The 19,872-nt window shown below is 34.6% G+C and overlaps 1 long non-coding RNA gene across 1 annotated transcript; it reads left to right on the top strand.

The window, feature by feature from the left end:
* Positions 1-9,420: 9,420 nt before the first annotated feature.
* LOC123263039 lies at positions 9,421-16,769 on the top strand. Its single transcript, XR_006509079.1, has 2 exons — positions 9,421-9,504; positions 16,676-16,769. It is a non-coding gene; the product is annotated as an uncharacterized LOC123263039 (long non-coding RNA).
* The last annotated feature ends 3,103 nt before the right edge of the window (positions 16,770-19,872 follow it).

The raw sequence follows: 19,872 nt of genomic DNA, 5'->3' as shown, positions 1-19,872 counted from the left end.
ATTTCAAATCTCTACGCCTTATGGTTCCAGAGATATCGTGATGAGTCAATATATAGGTGGAAATCTCATATATATATATAGATAGATTTATTGGCACCAGATGTACAGCTTGTCTAACAAACTCTGATACATCTTTCGATTAAATCTACTTTTCTTACACTAATTTTATAATTTATTATTTTATTTTAGTATTTCAACTTGATAGTTAATCTATATTTCAATCTATAACGCTAGTAAATACTTTCTTCGACTTTGGGTCGTTTCCTTAGTTTCAGTTTATCGCATATAGCAGATTCTTTTCAAATTTGGAGCTTATAGGAGCTACAGCTCGAAAATTTAAAATTTTAATTGTTAAAACCCACCCCGCACCCCCCTGTGGGGAGGGATATCGTAAAATTCGTTCATAAATGATTTTTACATTACTTACAGAAAATTCATACAAAATTATGAGTCTGTCAGAGCTGTAGCTCGGAAATTTAAAATTTTCATTGTTAACGCCCACCCCCGCAATCCATATTGGGGGTAGGCTGTCATTAAATCCGCTCTTGAATCATTTCTACATCCCATAGAACAGATTCTTACCAAATTTGGAGCCTATAGGAGCTACAGCTCGGAAATTAAAAATTTTCATTGTTAAGACCCACCCCCGCACTCCTCTGTGGAGTGGGATATCGTAAAATTCGTTCATAAATTATTTTTACATCACTTACACAAAATTCATACAAAATTAGGAGTCTGTAGGAGCTAAAAGTCGAAAATTTTTAATTTTCATTGTTAACGTCCACCCCCGCAATCCATATTGGGAGTAATTTGTCATAAAATCCACTCTTAGATCATTTCTACCTCGCATATAGCAGATATTTATCAAATTTTGAGCCTTTAGGAGCTACAGCTAAAAAATTTAAAATTTTCATTGTTAAGACCCACCCCCGCATTCTTCTGTGGAGTGGGATATCGTAAAATTCGTTCATAAATTATTTTTACATCACTTACACAAAATTCATACAAAATTAGGAGTCTGTAGGAGCTAGAAGTCGGAAATTTTTAATTTTCATTGTTAACGTCCACCCCCGCAATCCATATTGGGAGTAGATTGTCGTAAAATCCGCTCTTAGATCATTTGTACATCACATATAGGAGATTCCTAGCAAATTTGAAGTCGATAGGAGCTATAGGTTCCCCCCTTGTGGGTGGAATTTCGTAAAATCTGTTCTTAGCTGACCTCGACTCGGCGAAAGGAATATTCCTACCAAATTTCAAGTCGCTACGCCTTATGGTTCCAGAGATATCGTGATGAGTCAATATATAGGTGGGAATCTCTTATATATATATAGATAAGTATTTATTCTTGGTTGTTTAACAGGACGAAATAAAAAATCGTTTCAAGTTTTGATCTATTGCAGCTATTAATTAAATATTTTGACTTTTTTTTTATTTTTATTTTACACCATGCATTTTTTCTAAGGGCATTATTCCCGAACTCTATTCCAGCCTAGTTTCAGAGTTCTAAAAGCTATAGATTGGAATACACATTTTTTTTTAATTTTTAACGCCCTCGCACAACCCTCTTGGAGTTGAATATCATAAAATTAATTCTTGATAAACTCAAACATGCCAAAAAAAATATTTTGGCCAAGTTTTAAAGTTCTTAAAGCAATAGTTCGGAAGATACAAATTTTTAATATTTTTAACGCCCCCGCACAACCCCCTTAGGGTTTAATATCATAAAATTAGTTCTTAGTAAATTCAAACATGCCAAAAGAAATATTCTGGCCAAGTTCCAGAGTTTCAAAAGCTATAGATTGGAAAAAACAATTTTTTTAATTTTTAACGCCCCCGCACTCCCTCTAGGGGTGAAATATCATAAAATTAGTTGTTAGTAAACTCAAAGATGCTAAAAAAAATTTTTTGGTCAAGTTTCAGAGTTCTAAAAGCTATAGATTGGAAGATAAAAATTTTTTTTTAATTTTCAACGCCCCCGCATTCCCTTCTGGGGGTGGAATATCATAAAATTAGTTCTTAGTAAATTCAAACATGCCAAAAAGAATATCCTGACTAAGTTTAATACCTATAAGAGCTGTATTTTTCAAATGTGAATTTTTTTCAATTAACACCCCCGCAACCCCTCTTGGGGGTGGAATTTCGTAAAATCCGTTCTTAGCTGACCTCTACTCGGTGAAAAGAATATTCCTACCAAATTTCAAGTCTTTAGCTCTAATGGTTCCAGAGATATCGTGATGAGTGACTATATAGGTGGAAATCTCTTATATATATATAGATTTTTTTATTATTCGATGATGATTGATGATAATGATTTTCTTAGCTAAACTGTTGGGTTTTCCAAAAAAATTTTTTTTCTGAATTATCTCTGAACTACTGCAAACCAAACAAAAAAAACTATTTTGAAAATCGGTCCAGCCTTTTTTGAGTTTTAGTGAGACGAACGCACAGCAATTCTTTGTTTTTTTTTTTTTATTTGTTTAGCTGAACTTTCGAGGTTTTTCAAAATTTTTATTTTTCTAAACCATCTCTGAACTATAGCGAAAAAAACAAAAAGAAAATTTTGAAAATCGGTCCAGCCGTTTTTGAGTTTTAGCGAGACTAACGCACAGCAATTTATTTTTATATATATAGATAAAAAAATAATTTTACCGAGGAAAAAAAGCAAGTCACCGTTATTATTATTATTATTATTATTATTATTATTATTATTATGTTATTAAATGCTCAGGGGGGTTGTCCCCGGAGTCCGATTCTCCGAGGGCCCAGCCTGAGCTCCATCCATTACTGCTGGACCACTCCGCACAACAAGGCGGTTAGTGATCACAGCAGGCCAAAGTCATTTTCCTAAGTAGACGGAGGGAACCTAGTATGACAGCCTTCTGCATCCTGACCGCCAAGAATTCAGCTTTTGATGAGCAAGCTGGAACTCTGGCAAGTGAGGATACAAAAGACTGTTTCATCCCTCCGAGGACGCCAACAATCAGGACGACGAGCTTGACACGGTAACCTGGGTAAAGTTTGCCAATTTCAAACAGGAGATCCTGATATATCTGTCTTTTGTGCTCTTCTTTGGCTGAGATGTTGTATTCAGCCGGGGCCGAGAACTCAATGACATAAATGTCACGAGTAGCCTTGTCGAAGAGCACAATATCAGGTTTGTTGTGATCTATCCGCCGAGTTGTTGCAAACGGCATGTTCCAATAAATTTTGCAACTGTCATTCTCAACAACCTGGGGAATATCTCCTGGCAGATAAGGCAGCACCGGTGTCACGTCAATACCGTAGCGGTGACGAAGATAGTAGTACAGTACTCTCAGGGCAGCATTGTGACGCTGGATGTATGCACCTCTCGCCAGCACAGGGCATGCTGACAAAATGTGCATAAGCGTCTCCGGATGTTGTTTACACGCCCTGCAGGTCGTGTCCGGGAGCTGCACCTGGAGCACCTTGCTACGGTACTCTAGAGTGTTAATGACACCATCTTGGCAAGCAAATATGAACCCTTCAGTCTCGGACATCAGGCCAGCTGACTTTAAGAAGGAAAACGTCAGCTGGGTGGACAAGCCATGATCACGCACGTGTTTGAAGAACACGCTGTGCATAGACTTGTCCATCAGTTTGCCTAGGAGTAGTTTTTCCTCGGCGTTCCTGATGGCGCTCTTGAATTCCTCCTTTCGGAGTTCCATAAGAGCGTTTATTTCTCCAAGACCAAGGGTTCTTGCCGCATATATTGCTGCCTTATATAAGAACGATCCCTTATGCACATTCTCATGTTTATGAACAATTTGCATAAGAAAGTCATCCTCATCTGCAGTGAAATTGACAACTTCGTGTGTTAAACCCAGGACTAAACGATCGTGAAGCCGCTCCAAGCTCTGCAAACCTCTCCCACCGATCGACCGGGAGAGGTATAATCTGGCGACTGATGAATTGGGGTGCATGCTCCGGTTCATGTTGATAGTCTTACGGGTTCTGATGTCGAGATCTCGCAGATCCTTTCGGGCCCATTTTAAGACACCGAAAGAGTATAGTAAGACTGGGACAGCGAGCGTGTTAGTAGCGGAGACTTTATTTTTGCCGGAAAGTTCGGAGGACCAAATTTTCCGGAGTCTCCTAACATACTCGCTACGGAGAGTTGCTTGGACTTCGGAGACCGCATGCATGCGGTGCTCTTCCATTCCTAGATATCTATACAACTGTCCGGCGTCTAATTGTCTTAAAACGCTCCCATCTACCAACTCGACATCATCACCCGTAACAGAGCACTTACCCCTCGCCAGATGTACGACCGTACACTTGTCCAACCCAAAAGACATTCCGGCATCCCGCGTGTACTCTGCTACGATGTTAAGGGCCGCCTGTAGATGATCTTCATCAGCACTATACAGCTTCAGGTCATCCATATAAAGCAGATGGGTAATCGAGTATTTTCGATCACCCGGAGGCCCCACAGAGTACCCACGAGTTTTACGGAGAGCAACAGATATAGGCAGCAGTGAGATGCAAAACAGCAGAGGGCTCAAGGAATCACCTTGGAAGACCCCTCGTTTGTACTCTACAACTCCGGTTATGTGCAATGCGTTTCCACTTCCAATGTGAAAACGCGTTCGCCAGAGCTGAATTGTACGCCGAATGCATTCCACTATTTCAGGATTGACCCCCAGGCATTTGAGGAGATATAAAATCAACTCATGAGAAGTTGAGTCAAATGCCTTGCGATAGTCGATCCAGGCCATTGACAGGTTGCGTTGATAGTAGATCGCATCTTGTGTGACACATCGATCAACTATCAAGTTCTCTTTGCAACCTGACAGGCCTCTTTTGCTGCCACGCTGTTCATATATCTGTTGCCATACAGGTTCTATCTCATGCAAAATACGGTTGTTTAAAATTTTTGTAAAAATTTTATAAACCGCATTCAAGCTGGTGATAGGCCTGTAATTCTTTGGGTCAGACAAGTCACCTTTTTTTGGTATCAGTACGGTTCGCCCTTCCACGAGCCAGTCTGGAATCGGTTCGTCAGCTCTAATGTACGATGTAAATATACGGGCCAGATGGAGGTGGGTAGAAGTAAACTTCTTCCACCAAAAGACGTTTATGCCATCTGGTCCCGGGGCAGCCCAATTTTTGCTGCCATTTAGAGCTGAACGAACTTCATTCACACTGACTGCAGGGCTCTCTTCATCAGCATTTTGTCTACGGTGTTCCCGACAGAATGCTTTAAAGTCGTGCAGAGCTGGAGTATTGGCGTTCACGTTTGGTTGATCTCCATACAACTCAGTCCAAAAAGCTTCCACCCGCTCAGGTGTTGGATAATTCCCGGTAACATCGGTCTTTGGTGTCAGAAAGCGTGAAGGGCTGGATCGAAACAACGAGTTGTCGACCAACCGCTTCAGCCTTTTCTCTAGTGACTTTTTGGCAGTCACTAAAGCCCGCAATTTATTGAGAGACTCTTCCTTGATGACAAGAAGAGTACTCTTATTTAGTGTGTGATGACGCCACCGAAGTTCAGCAGCAATGCGCCGAATTCGGGGCGTGTATGCTCTTTATTATTATTATGCTCTTTATTATTATTATTATTATTATTATTATTAATATCTTCTTCAGATTACATTATTGCAACAACAATGGCGGACGTTATGCAGCCCATACGTAAGTTTCATATTTTTTAAATATATTTCCCAAGGTTTTCAGATCTAGAATCATATTAATATTATTAATTATTATCTCTTTTTAACCTTGACACTTAAAAATAATCATATACACTGTAAATTTTTTATTACACTCAAGTTGTCAGACATCACAAATTTTTCTAAAATTTTACGGCAATGAAATTATTATTATTATAAAAAAATTCCATATGTGAAAATTAAAAAAATTATAGTGGAAATTTTTAAAAGTTTCAATAGTTATTGCGGTTTGGAAATTCAAAAAATATTGTTCTATGAAACTTCTATCAGACTTTTGAGCTAGAAGAGCTCAAAAGCATAAAAAAGCTATTTCTTTGAGCTCGAAGAGCTCAAAATCACACATAAATTACTTTTTTCAGCTCGAAGAATTAACAAAAAAATTACGATAAAAAATTCTACATGTGAAAATTCAAAAAATAATTAGTCGAAATTGTTAAAAGAATTTTTTTTAGTGTTATTGATTTTTTATAAGAATTAAATAAAATTATTCCGGTACGATCATTTTTTCGACCAATTTTGATGCCACATAGACCCATCCATACACGGACGTCCAGAAAAGATTATGTTTAATGTTATTATTTACTATGTTAAACAAAAAAATTGTTATTGAAATATATTTTATGTGCCTGAAAAATTATTTGACTTGATATGATAAGGCACTGCAAAATGTCCCGATTTTATCAGCCTGGCGAACTACCACCCGAAATTTCCGTTACCGACACGAGCTAAATTAATGTGTAGCCCCCGTGACGTCACAAGACGACACGAGGAGGGAAAAATCAGCTACGAGCCTCAAAACCTGAGCATTGATTGACACTTCGATCTATCCCCCGGTGTCAACCACCACGTTAGATATTTCTTAGTCAATTTATTACTATACCACTATTACCACTATTAGGTGATTACTCACTAAAACTTACTATCAATTAATCCTATATTCCTTTTTTACTACTATTAGGTGACTATTCACCATAATTTACTACTAATTCACTCTTATATTTCTAATATTAAATAATATTCATTCTATTGTTACAAATATTCTATTTTGTTAAGTTACATTACCGAAATACCACAAGTTTATATTAAAAGTGCTTATTTTGTGTAATAAAGTTAAGTTTATTGTTATCACCGCTATACACTATTACTAAACTACCACTATTCACCTATCTATTTACTACGACTATCTATCTACAACCTGCCAAAGGGTCAATCAAAGACGAAGGGTCATCGTTGCAGTTAAAATTTGTAAGTAAGTAAAATAAATTAACTGGCACGCGTGAGAACTTCTGTCTCAAACTAATAAAATCATCTAAAGACAAAGACACTCATTGGTTCACGGGAGCGGAATATCCCAGAGCAGCGAATCCTAATTTTTAGAAGTTTCGGTGATTATTTCTTATCCGCGAGGTTTAATGGTCTAAATAATTAAATTTTTAAATTAAGAAAAAATTTAGTGTTTCAATGAGTGTACTCAAATTAACCTGTAAGTGCAATATAAATAACAAAAAATCAATTTCAGTTTCGAGAAAACTGCTTTTTTTGAAATGTCGAGAGTAGAGCACAACCTCAACGCTTCGCTTATGAGGCGTGCAAAAAAATGTTAAAAGTTTCAGATTATCTGTCGTGTACTCATTAGCATTTTGCAATAAAACTAGAAACTGAGTAATTACAGTAACTTTTCACAGCTTTTACCAGCCTTACTGTACTGACATCACCCCAGGCATTTAGTACCATCGAAAGATTGCTGCTGGAGTTAAATTCATCAGTTTTTTTAAATCATTGCAAAAGATTTTTTTAAATCAAATTCAAAGTTCGCGCCATTTCGTGAGATATTTACTTAGCCTATGCACCGATCTCAACTTTTCCCACATGGCTTAAGGCTAATCTTTATTTTTTAAATAAATATAGATAAAAATAAAATAGTGGCGCCATAATTCTAAGGTGAGAAAAAATATACCAACTAAAAATATATATAGATATACAAGTACACGGTCGTTTTTAGTTTTTTATAAATAATAATTAAACGACATTATAATTAAACGACAGTAATAAAAACGCTAATATTAACTAGGAATCAGCACAGTGTATGACTATATAATAAAAAAAAAAATTTTCCGGTAAGATAATGTTTTCGTCCAATTTCTCTGTCACATACACGGATCCGTAAACACAGACACACGGACGTCCAAGACTGATTAGTTTGAATGTTTTATTTATTATATTAAACAAATAATAATTGTTTTTAAAATATATCATATGTGCTTGATAGATTATTTAACTTGATGTTTGTGCACTCATATTATCCTGTGAGTGTTATATAAGTAAGAAAAAGTCATTTTGAGTTTCGGAAGACCGGTGTTTTTGAAATGTTGAGAGTAGAGCATCACCTCAACGCTCCGCTTATGAGGCGTGCAATAGTAACAAATAAATTTATTTATTAGTAAAAAGTAATTCTGAGAGAAAGTCATCCAATCTTTTTGAGAATAGTCGTATTTCGATTAAATCAAATTCAATTTAATACTAAAATTATCATTTAAAGTCATAATTCATCACTTTTGAAAAATGACATAAATTGCTTACATGGTTATCAAATTAAATTTACCTACAGTCTGTTATTATATTAATTTTATTTTAGTAATGGATTGTATTCGTTCAAAATTTAAATTAAAAATATTAATATAATTATGTAAAGTTTTAATATTCATTTTTCATGAAATATTATCTATTTTGTATCAGAAGATAACTTTTATCACATGCGAATTTTTTTATTCGGTGAATCACAGGTAATTTTTTGAACATCAGACGAAGTATTTGTTTTATGTTCAATTTCGTATTTTTGAACAAATTGTAAGGCAATCAATAAAGCTTGTAAGTATTTTTTATTTTATAATTTTTTTAAATAAATAGCGATAGCATGTAAGTTTTTCGTTAAAAGACCATAATATATAATATGATTTCGTTGCTTATTATAGCTACCATAAGCCAGTTGTTACTTTTATAGGATTAAACAATGATACTAATAATGTACATACACAAAATTCTAATGTACTTATTCAAGAATTGTAACTAAGGATAAAATATATTTTATACTCAATAAAAGATTTTATTAATAAATAACCTTTCCTCACATAATCATATCAATGTATATAAAATTTAAGTAATAAGCTAAGCTTTTCTCAAGTTAATAAGCAATTTCAATATTAAATAGTTCAACTTAGATTAGTTGAATTTTTATCACTTCTGTCGAGTGTCCCGAAACGCACACGTTATTATTAATTAATTACTTATGACTTTTTTTATTTGAATTAATTACAAGAGTCAATGAGAAAAGATTCTTCTAAAGATTGCCATCAATGCAAAAAATTACAATCTGTAAAATGAATTTTAAAAACTACCGCCCTAATATAAAATGTCAAAGTAATAATGACATACTTGATATCTTTCGAGGATTTTTTAAAAGATTGCTTTCATAACCGAACTACCTTAAACATTTGTGGCTTCCTTTAATAATTAATAATAGGATTTTAATTGTATTTTTATTTTCATTTTATGTTGCCCGATGTAAACGCGTATATTATTTTCGCTCGTCATCAAAATTATAACTAGTATTAATTCGTATGAATTCGGCTTCCGCATACATTAATTGGCATTGAGAAGTGGGGAGACGTCTAGCTCCACTCTCAAACGATTTTCGTACATTTAGCGATTATCGCCTAATTTCTAATCAGATTTTACATGTTATCTGCTGATGATATTTGCATCAGGTGGTAAATTGGTGTTTGCCTAATGTGAGCCAACTGGCCACGTTGCAGTCCCCCCCGGCTTGAGGTTGCTAAACTTTTAGTTGTTGCTAACTCAATATCCATTTTGGTAGCGGTGGATCAATGCACCTGAAACAAAGCTTTGAGCTGCTATCTCTAATCCTAAACGAAATTAATTTTCGCTGTTCATTTACCAATCTATAATTTTTTATTTAGTGTTTGTTGATTACAACTTTGGCTTTATCCTTTCGTAATATTAATTGAATATTAATTATCAAACTTAGTATTAACATAGTATTAACTTATTTCCAGATACAAAAATATTTTTTTCATGACACTTCGGTTCTATTCAATAATGAAAAATAATAATGTTACTCACATAATAACTATTATATCAAATAACAGGTTGTTTCCAACGTTAGTATTATTTAAATAGAATTTAAATAAATTTCAAATAGAACTTTAGTTAAACGAAGTCAACTTTTTCTCAACACATAAAACGCGAAAATATAACTTATAAAAGGTTATAGTATACTGAATCTAAATACTCGTAAACGAAAGAATAAAAAAACTTAATTGGGATAAGTAAACTTTATATAGTAAGTTATTAATTCAATAAAGTAATGGGTATTATTTATAGATATCCACATAAAATCCTTTTTGACTTTTTGAACGTCTTATGTCGATTTGTCTGTACTATTGTCATATTCTCAATTGGAATTTAGTGTCATGTTAGATTGGAAGTTAAGGATCTAGTCTCAGGATTATATTCGCAATGATTGGGGGACTTAGGAGGAATTTGGTCTTTCGGGCTCCTGTTGGAATCTGAGTTCCTTACATCTGCAGTGTGATTTACGCGATTTTTTTATTTATTCATTAATGCCAAGGCACAGGCCAAATGGCAATTTCTATTACATACTATAACAATTTTACAAGAAGACAATTTTTGTTTCTGTGAGTACATAATAATGTATTGCACAAAATTATTTTAAACAATTCGTATATAAATATAATAAAAATATATTCAACCTAAGACTTAATACAGAAAATAATAATTTAAATAGTATATTACACACCTAGGGAAGTAAAGTAAGAAATGTCTCAGATCACATGTAATTGTTGGCCGAGGCGAAGCCGAGGTCAACAAACATGTGATCTGAGGCTTTCTTATTTACTTCCCGAGGAGTGTATACTATTTTTTTGTCCGACGAAGGCGGAAAGCGGCAACTTAGTTTAGCGCAGCGGGACGAAAGTTGCCACTTTCCGCCCGGAGGGCAAAAATAGTATATTACACACCTGTGGCAAGAAAATGAGAAATGTCTCAGAACACATATATGTTGCCCGAGGCGAAGCCGAGGTCGACATATATGTGATCTGAGATATTTATTATTTTCCTGCCATAGGTTTGTATACTATTTTTCTGTCCGACAGAGGTGGAAAGCGGCAATTTCGTTTAGCGCAGCGGGCCGAAAGTTGCCACTTTCCGCCTGGAGGGCAGAAAAATAAATTATTTTGATATCATCAACTCAGATGATAATTCAACATAATAAATCTGCAATTGCACTGATTTTATCCATTTTAATTTTCAATCTTTAGAGTAATTAAGCTCAAATTTGTGATTTATTTGACGTCGTTTTAATTATCGAGATTTAATAAGTAATTGAAAACTTCTTTTTTAAAGACTTGTAAGCTACTTGAATTTACGATTTTACTGAGAATCGGATCCTTGATTTCGCGTGAAATTTCCCCTGCGCTGTGAATAATTGTTCTTTACGTAGTTAATTGACAAGTCGATTTCTGTGTCGTTGATGGCTCCTTCATCATGTAACTGAATGATTTCTGGTGATTGTATGACGCGAATCTAGGCAGGAGGCTGAGTGTGTGATTTTTTCTTGACAAAGAATTTTTAATTTTCGTCGTACGCATTACTTAGATATTGTAAATTAGTCATAGCCATGTTGACTGTGAAACGAAAGCCGATGTACTCTGTGAAGGTAGTTGGTGAAGTTCTCAGCTCAACTTGTAGTTGTTTGGTTAGCTTCTGGGCAATGATGTTGACTTGAATTTCTTCAGATGGTGGACTGGTCATTTCTATGAACAATTTCTGCATTTCGTCAATAAATACTCGAGCTTCCTGGTCAGCTGTTTGGTATTTATTGTAAATCTCCGCACTGATCTCTGAGTCGACTCTAGGTTGGATAAAATATATAGTAAACGCGTTCACAAAATCTTCCCAAGTGGTCCATCTATGGGAGTTTAAACGTAACCATTGGGCGTGTGTTTTAGCAAATAAAGTCTTAACTAAACTGATTGCGTCCTTATCAAGTATTTGCTGCTCTGCCTTGAACTCCTGTAATTCCTGTAAATATATTTTAGGTTGAGCTTCCTCTTCAGGAAAACCCAGATTGCGTGCGCGTGCTAATTTTTCCGAAACAATCAAATCTTCTTGGTCGCACGGTCGGTTTCCTGATGTGTTATTCCTAGCATTGTCTCCAGCTCCTTCCGATGGAACCTGGGATTGGTTTTTCGTACCAATTCTAGCTAACTCCTGCCAGATTTCATTTAACTGATCCTCTGTTAAGTTGTTTAATATTGATCCTGTCTGGTTGACTCAGCTAGAATAGTGTACTGGTGAGTCATCCAATCCTGTTGACTGGTTTTGCGCTGGTTGTGTGTCAGTCCTGGTAGCACCAGAAACGGGTACTCTCAGTGATATACGTGGAATTTCTCGAATTAGCTGAAACAACCTTTCTTCATTGGCTGACATATTTTTTAAATTGTCACTGGGTGGAGTCGAACTAAGTAGTTTAGGATCGAATTGAGACCATTTTTTCGCTTCCTCATCAGTCCATAACCTTTCGCGTATTTCTGGTACCGACGCGACTGCCTTAGCGATTCTAGATGTGTAATTCAGCATTGTTCGTACTGCAATTTGCGCTCCGGTTAACATTTTCCCTAACTTAGTCGTAACGCTCCCTATTTTCCCGATTTCGTGTTTCATAGCTGAATTTGTTTCGTTTCCGTTAACAACTTCGTCCCGTAGGTCGTGAACTTGCAATCCCAATTCTCGGACCGCAGTAGCTTGAGAGTCCAGTGTTTGGACACTATCTCGAAGTTGATTGTGCTGAGTTTCCATTTGTACGACACGGTTATCGATCATTGTGACTCGATCTCGAATGTTTTGATCGCACGCCTCGATTTTTTTACAAACCGTCTCGACTGCAGCTTGTAAATTATTAGTGGTCACTGTAGTAGTCGATAACATGATTAAAGCTTGTGATACATGTTCTAATTTACCATCTATTTGATCGACTCGCTGAAACAACCGGCGTATAAAGTCTGTGATAGCTACAGCATCTTTTGCTGGCTGGGATAATTTGTCTTGATTGAATGAAGCCGTTAATAAACTCATATCAATAATCTATGGTATTTGCCCAGGGGGTAAGGAGTCTTACCCCCGCGTTTGTTTGTATAGCTAGAGATTGTCTGTCATCAGGAATTGGAAATAGTTTCAACGGAGGATTTAGGATCTGAACCTGTGTCACTTTTGGTTGGTTAATGGTTGCGTCTAATGAGGACTGAGGTGTGATACTGTTTTCTGAAGATTTTTCGCAAATATTTGATAGGTTTAATTGTTCAAAACGCGCAGCTCTGTGGTGGCTATATTTATTTTTCTTTGCCATCGTTCAGATTAATTTGAATTGACTATGAAAAGTAATAAGGGAGTCAGTTCGTTTGTCAGGGTATTCTGGTCGATTCTTAAAATGCCGTCAGTCACTCAAGAACTCGAATCCAGACTACTAATTATCTTTTAATATAGTTAACCCCTGTTTAATTTTTTTAATATATTATGACTGAAAAAATTAAGTTTTGTATTGTTAAATAAATTTAAAATTTTATCTCTCTCAAAAGATGGAATCACATTAATGAATAAGACTTCTAGTATTTATTCTAATTAACAAACCTTGACGAATTATAAATAAATCAATGAAAATAATTATATCTGGTGATCAGAGCGAAGAATATTCGTCGAATCTACAGTAGCGCTCAAAAGTATTTTGACAAATATATTTAATGGTTTAATTAAAAATAAATATGAAACACAATAATCATTTATTTATTTTTTTAACATCTTTTGAATAAACTACAGAATAGTGTCAAAGAGGTTCTTATTCGTAATAAAAGAAAGTTTAATTTTTAAAATATTAGGAAAATGGTGGCTCAAAAGTATTTTGACATTTTTGAAAAAAAACTAATTTAACGCATAATTATAATTTACAGCAATAAATATATTAGTATTTAGTAGCATATCCCTTGGCCTTTATGACAGCCTTGCATCGCTCCGGCATTGAGTCGATTAATTTTTGTAATCGACTTATTGGAATTTTGTCCCACTCATTTTTTAGAGTTTCAAACAAAGCGTTTTTGTTTGAATAATTTTGGGTTTTTACACTACGTTTCAATTCTTCCCAGAGATTTTTTATCGGATTCAAGTCGGGACTTTGACTAGGCCACTCAAGAACTTTAACTTTTTCACGATTTAATAAGTCACTAATATGCTTTGATCTGTGTTTGGGATCATTGTCTTGTTGAAAATACCACTTAGCTGGCATGTGATGTTTAGCATATGGTAACATCTGAGACTTTAATATATTTGCATACATGAACCGATCCATTTTTCCTTCTATTCGAACTAATGGTCCAACTTCAGACCGTGAAAAACATCCCCAAACCATCACACTACCACCTCTATGTTTAACTGTGGGTATTTGATACCGATAATCGTATTTTTTGTTTACTGGACGCCGAATGTACTTGATACCATCAGATGACATTAAATTAAATTTACTTTCGTCACTCCATAAAACTTTAGACCACTCTAAACTTGACCACGATATATGCCGTTTCGCGAACTCAAGACGATACTTCCTGTTTTTTTTTCGATATTAAAGGTTTTTTAGCCGGTCTTCGGCCATGTAACCCTAGGACCTTTAGGCGTCGTTTAACAGTAGAAACATGAATATCTACGTTATATTTTTCTTTTAATTCATTTTTTATCATTACAGCGGACATCCGTATATCATTTGCTGATAAATTTTTTATAATATGATCGATGTAAGAAGAAGTTTTTCTTGGGCGGCCTGTTCGAGGCTTACTTTCGACAGTTTTTCGTTTGTTATAGACTTTATTCCATAAGCTAACTAACTGTCGAGACACTTTAAACAAACGAGCAACCTCTGTTTGTTTAATTCCTTGTTTTAATGCATTAATAACGGCTTTTTTAAAATCACTAGAATATTCCTTGCACTTAGGCATATTGAAGTAACCACAACAAGTAAATATATGTAATAATAAAAACTAAGGAACAAGTAATCTGCGAGAGTTTTTCAAGTCAAATGTGTGTCAAAATACTTTTGAGCTCACGGTAAGTCAAGTACGTTCGGTGGCGCGGTGTGTAAACAAACAAGTTGTAATTTGATACGCTTAAATAGTCGCAATTACACTACTCTACATTATACTCAATACATTTTCCGATAGGCTTTTATTTTAAAAGAATATTAAAAAATTTTATGTTGTCAAAATACTTTTGAGCGCTACTGTACTTAATTATTCTGACAGTGTTTTGGCTGTGACCAGAATTATTTTTAATATTTTATTCTTTTTTAAAATAAATCAACTGACCTCTTTGTGATCCTTTATATAAGTTAATTATTGTCTATAAACGCGTAAATTTTTCGTATTTTAATTTTATATTTGAATTATAATAATTATTGATTAATTCTACTAATCAGTCTATTGATGGTTTCTCTTTTACAGAAATAAAATAATTAAAAATAGCTTGAGACAATTACAGATTCCCTGACAGTGATAATAATTGCAAATAATTTTAATAATAGTAATATTAATAGTACCAAAAGATAATAGTGTGAATTACCTATTTTTTGTGGATTTAATTCAGTGACAGTTCCAGAAATATTCACACAAGAGTTAGCTTTTTGTTTGAACAACTCAAGCAATAGCTTATCAATTAATTAAATGGTACTCACAGATAATTCCAGTTTTTTAATAAATGAGATTTTTTTGTCTTTACTATACTGTGCAATATAATCTAAATAAAAAAGCCTTGATCTGAGAAACTGGTGGTTCCTAATATTTTCTTAACTATTTCTTCTTCCAAATCAGTAATTGTTTTCTCTCGCTTATTGTTTTATCTCACTCGTTCAAATCTTTCATTCCTATATTTACATAAATAATTAGTTGAGTACACACAAGAGTATAAACTATATCATGAAATTGTACTTACAATACACGGGGCAATATATTTTTTTTACTTGTAAAAAATAATTTAATTGATAGAATTTCCCATCCTCAATTTACCAAGTGGCTACAGCCTATGTTACATTTAATAACACGTAATTGCGTCCTTTGTTAATTTTTTTTTTTTTTTTTTTAAACAACAATACCAAATTTTCGATTTAGCTACAATACATTTTCCTTTTTACTATTTTTAAATTTAGCCGTGTCACATTATATTTACTAAATATTTATTATTAAACCAGTGTAATGAATTAAATTAGGTCAACTGTGACATTGTTTACTTGAATATAAATATCTGTTTGTAAATGAACAGCAAAATTCTACACTTGTCTATTGTGATTGGGTGTAGTAAGTGGTGAATAAACGACCAAACGGAAAACAGTATGGCGGCTCGGCGGTTGCTAGGTGACGGGCTGTTTGGGCCAGTATTAGCGCGGAATTCCGATGGTAGTAATTCTGAAGGTAATTTTGGCGACAAAAGCTCGGTTAAGGGGTTAGGGGTAGTCAGAATTTTCAAAAAATCAATTATTTTTTTTTTGCATTTTCGTTATGTGTAATATCTTAAAAATATTCTCTAAAAATTTCAAGTCGATCCGATAATTAGTTTTTGAGTTATTCGACAAATAACAAAGAGAGCTCGGGTACTTCAAAGCGCTCGGGAGCAGATAGCTAGCAGCAGCTTCAAGAAACCCCTTTTTAGGGTTCTATTGTCATCCATGATCTAAGACTTTGGTGTATGTAGTAGTACCTAAATTTACAAATACCTAAATATATATAATTACAATTTCTAGGTAGTATAAGTGCTATAAATTATTTTTTTTTTCGCCACGTCACTAGTATGTCTGTGGCAGTTTCGGAGAGCAGTCGATAGTTGTGCGTGACTAAAATATATTATTTTTGAAGTTATTTATTATGGGACGTGATACGAGAAAAGTTTCGAGTGAAGTTCGGAAATCTGAAAATATCCGTAAGTTGTATTCAAAGAAACGAAAAAATATATTTAACTCAAAAACGGCGGAACGTGATGAAAGTGTTCGGAGTACATCGTCTAAAAAACTGAAACAAAATACTGAAAACGATGTACCCGAAAGTTGCACCTCTGAATTTCAAATAATTAATTTTATTACGGTATTTACTGCCATTTCTGCTCTTGTGAAATGTAAGAAAAGTGATGGAAACATTGAATTTCTAACAGCTAGTACACGTGGGCTGGGATTTAAAATTGTAGTTTCATGTAATAACTGTGACAGTGAATATATTCCTTCCTGCTCTTTCATTGGGCATTCTTATGAAATAAATAGACGCTTTATTTTTGTGATGAGAATACTAGGGATAGGATACGAAGGTTTGTGCAAGTTTTGTGGCCTGATAGATATGCCGTCTTTTTTAGATAAAGCTACGCATACAATATTATTGAAGCACATTTTAGATTGTGGTAAAACCGTTGCAGAAGCCTTGATGAAAAAAGCTGTGAATCAAGAAAAAGAAGCAACAAGTGAAAATGAAAATAAGAACGATTTGACTGTATCGGGAGATGGAACCTGGCAAAAACGGGGATTTACATCGTCATTTGGAGTTTCTTCTATAATTGGCTATTATACTAGAAAGATTCTTGATATAAACATTAAAAGTGCTTATTGTAAGCTATGTGAGTATTGGAAAAAGAACAGAAATACGGTTGAGTTCGAGGAATGGTATGAATCACATGAAAATGAGTGTAGTGCTAATCACAAGGGCTCTTCGGGGAAAATGGAGGTGGATGCGATGATTGAAATGTTTCAGCAGTCTGAAACAAAACATGGAGTTAAATATACAAACTACATTGGCGATAGTGATTCGAAAACCTATTCTGGAATTATAAAAGCAGATCCTTACAAAAATATAACCATAAATAAAAAGGAATGTATAGGTCATGTTCAGAAGTGGATGGGGACTCGACTGCGTACTCTGAAAACTAAACAAAAAGGTCTTGGTGGTAGAGGTAGGCTTACAGGAAAAGTAATAAACAAATTAACTGTGTACTATGGTTTATCAATACGTCGTCATTGCGATTCTATTGAATATATGAAATCTGCTATTATGGCAACTTTTTACCACTACGGTTCGACTGATGAAAATCCGAATCATGATATGTGTCCCAAAGGCGAAGATTCTTGGTGCTCTTACCATCGCGCTGAAGCAAGTGGAGAGCTTGATACTTATACTCAAGATTATTCTCCCTTACCTCCTGATGTTTTAAAAGCTATTAAACCGATTTACGACGATCTCAGTAATGATAATTTACTTTCAAGATGTGTAGGTGGATTCAATCAGAATAATAATGAGAGCTTCAACCAACTAGTGTGAAAAATATGCCCAAAAACCGTGAATACTAGTTCTACTATCGTACAAATTGCTGCATACATAGCTACTTGTATATTTAATGAAGGTACAGATTCATTATTAATGATTATGGATACCCTAGGACTTAATTGTGGGTCTAATTCCCATCGGTATACTGAAAATGCTTCGTAGAATGCTTCGTAGGCAACAGCAAATTGATCTTTTGGAAACTTCCACAATGGCTGAAGAACTATTATATGGCCCAGGAATAGACGACTCGATGTAAGTAATTTAATAATTCGTATTTCTGTACGTGAATCTAGTGTTTAACTTTAAACGCGTCTTTCTCAAAACTATGTTTTTTGAAATGGTGACAACTGTGACTCGAAAATCGCTCAGTAGATTTTAATAAAATTTATACAGCTTTTAGAATACATAATAAACTCAGGCCTGATCGAAGGATTTTTTTTTTCAAAAATTTCGATTTTTTAAGAACAATTAACTGTTGATATTTTCCCAAAAATCTAGACAAAAATTTCCTGAGGCCGCCATTTTGTTAATTTTTGAAAAAAAAAAAATCCTTCGATCAGGCCCAGGATTATCTATTTATAAAACTAATTTTTTTCATCCGATTGATTTTAGATGAATATCCAAGGACTTATGATTGTCACCGCAAGGACCTTTTTTTGGAACTGGGTCAACACAGAGAGCTATAACTTAAAATTAAATTTTTTTTTTTTGAAATTTTCGTGACTTCAAGTCAAAACATTGTATAATAATGCCATATTACTACTTTTGTAAAATAACATGATTTAATAGCAAAAAAAAAATACTGAAAATTCTCATTTTTTCGTGCCTCTGACTACCCCTAACCCCTTAAAGCGTCGCTGCTTCGCGCAGCTCCCCGGAACTCGTAGGTGAGGGGAAAGAAGAGTGCGGTGCGGTGGTGACGTGCTCCCGGCTTGTATACAAGCCAAAAACATACAGCGTTCAAATTTTAATTCTCGCGCTTTGTGCAGTTAATTTTTAAATAATGAATTTTTGTTATTAAATTAAATTTTATTTTAATGTTAATGATTTATACTGCAGCTGTGCCTGAAGGGCAGATTTATTTTACTGACTCGATTAAAATGAATGACAAAAAAAAGGAAATCATAAAAATTTTTATTTTGAATTTTTAAATTAACTAATTTTTTATTTTTAAAAGAATTTGATTTCACCCTGCCCCACGTTGGGCGCCATTGTAACGTGGCTGGTCTCGACTGTTCGTAGAGTGAAATAAATTTTTATTATAAAATAAAAATTATCTAAATTTTAATTTAATAATTAATTACGAACTGGACTGAAAAGACACGCTCGTTACACCCGGAGTGTAACCAACTCGAAGCCGTAGCTTATAAGAGTCGATGCTGCTCCAGATGCCTGGAGCTTTAGATTTTACGGCGGACTAAACCGATAGCTATCAAAGTTACAAATAGCTAAATTGATTTAATTCGCGTTAGGAATATGGTCTAGGGCGATTCGTGGGTGACGATACTCGTTGAAAGATAGATGCAGCTCCGACACAAAACCAATCTTTGCCGCGTACTGCTCCGCTGATCGCTCAGTATGGAAAAATAGAGCAAAATGGTCGTCAAATACAAATATTGAAAAATACAGCTCAAAGTAAGTTCAATACCGCGTCCAATTCTTACCAATATACCACCTGACTTACAACAGGTACTACTACCACTTCGGTGTGCTTTAACGTTGTCCAGCGGTGGTAGATTCCTCGTGGC

This window comes from Cotesia glomerata, linkage group LG4 (genome assembly GCF_020080835.1).
Source record: "Cotesia glomerata isolate CgM1 linkage group LG4, MPM_Cglom_v2.3, whole genome shotgun sequence".
NCBI lineage: Eukaryota > Metazoa > Arthropoda > Insecta > Hymenoptera > Braconidae > Cotesia > Cotesia glomerata.
This window is presented reverse-complemented; position numbering and strand designations above follow the sequence as displayed.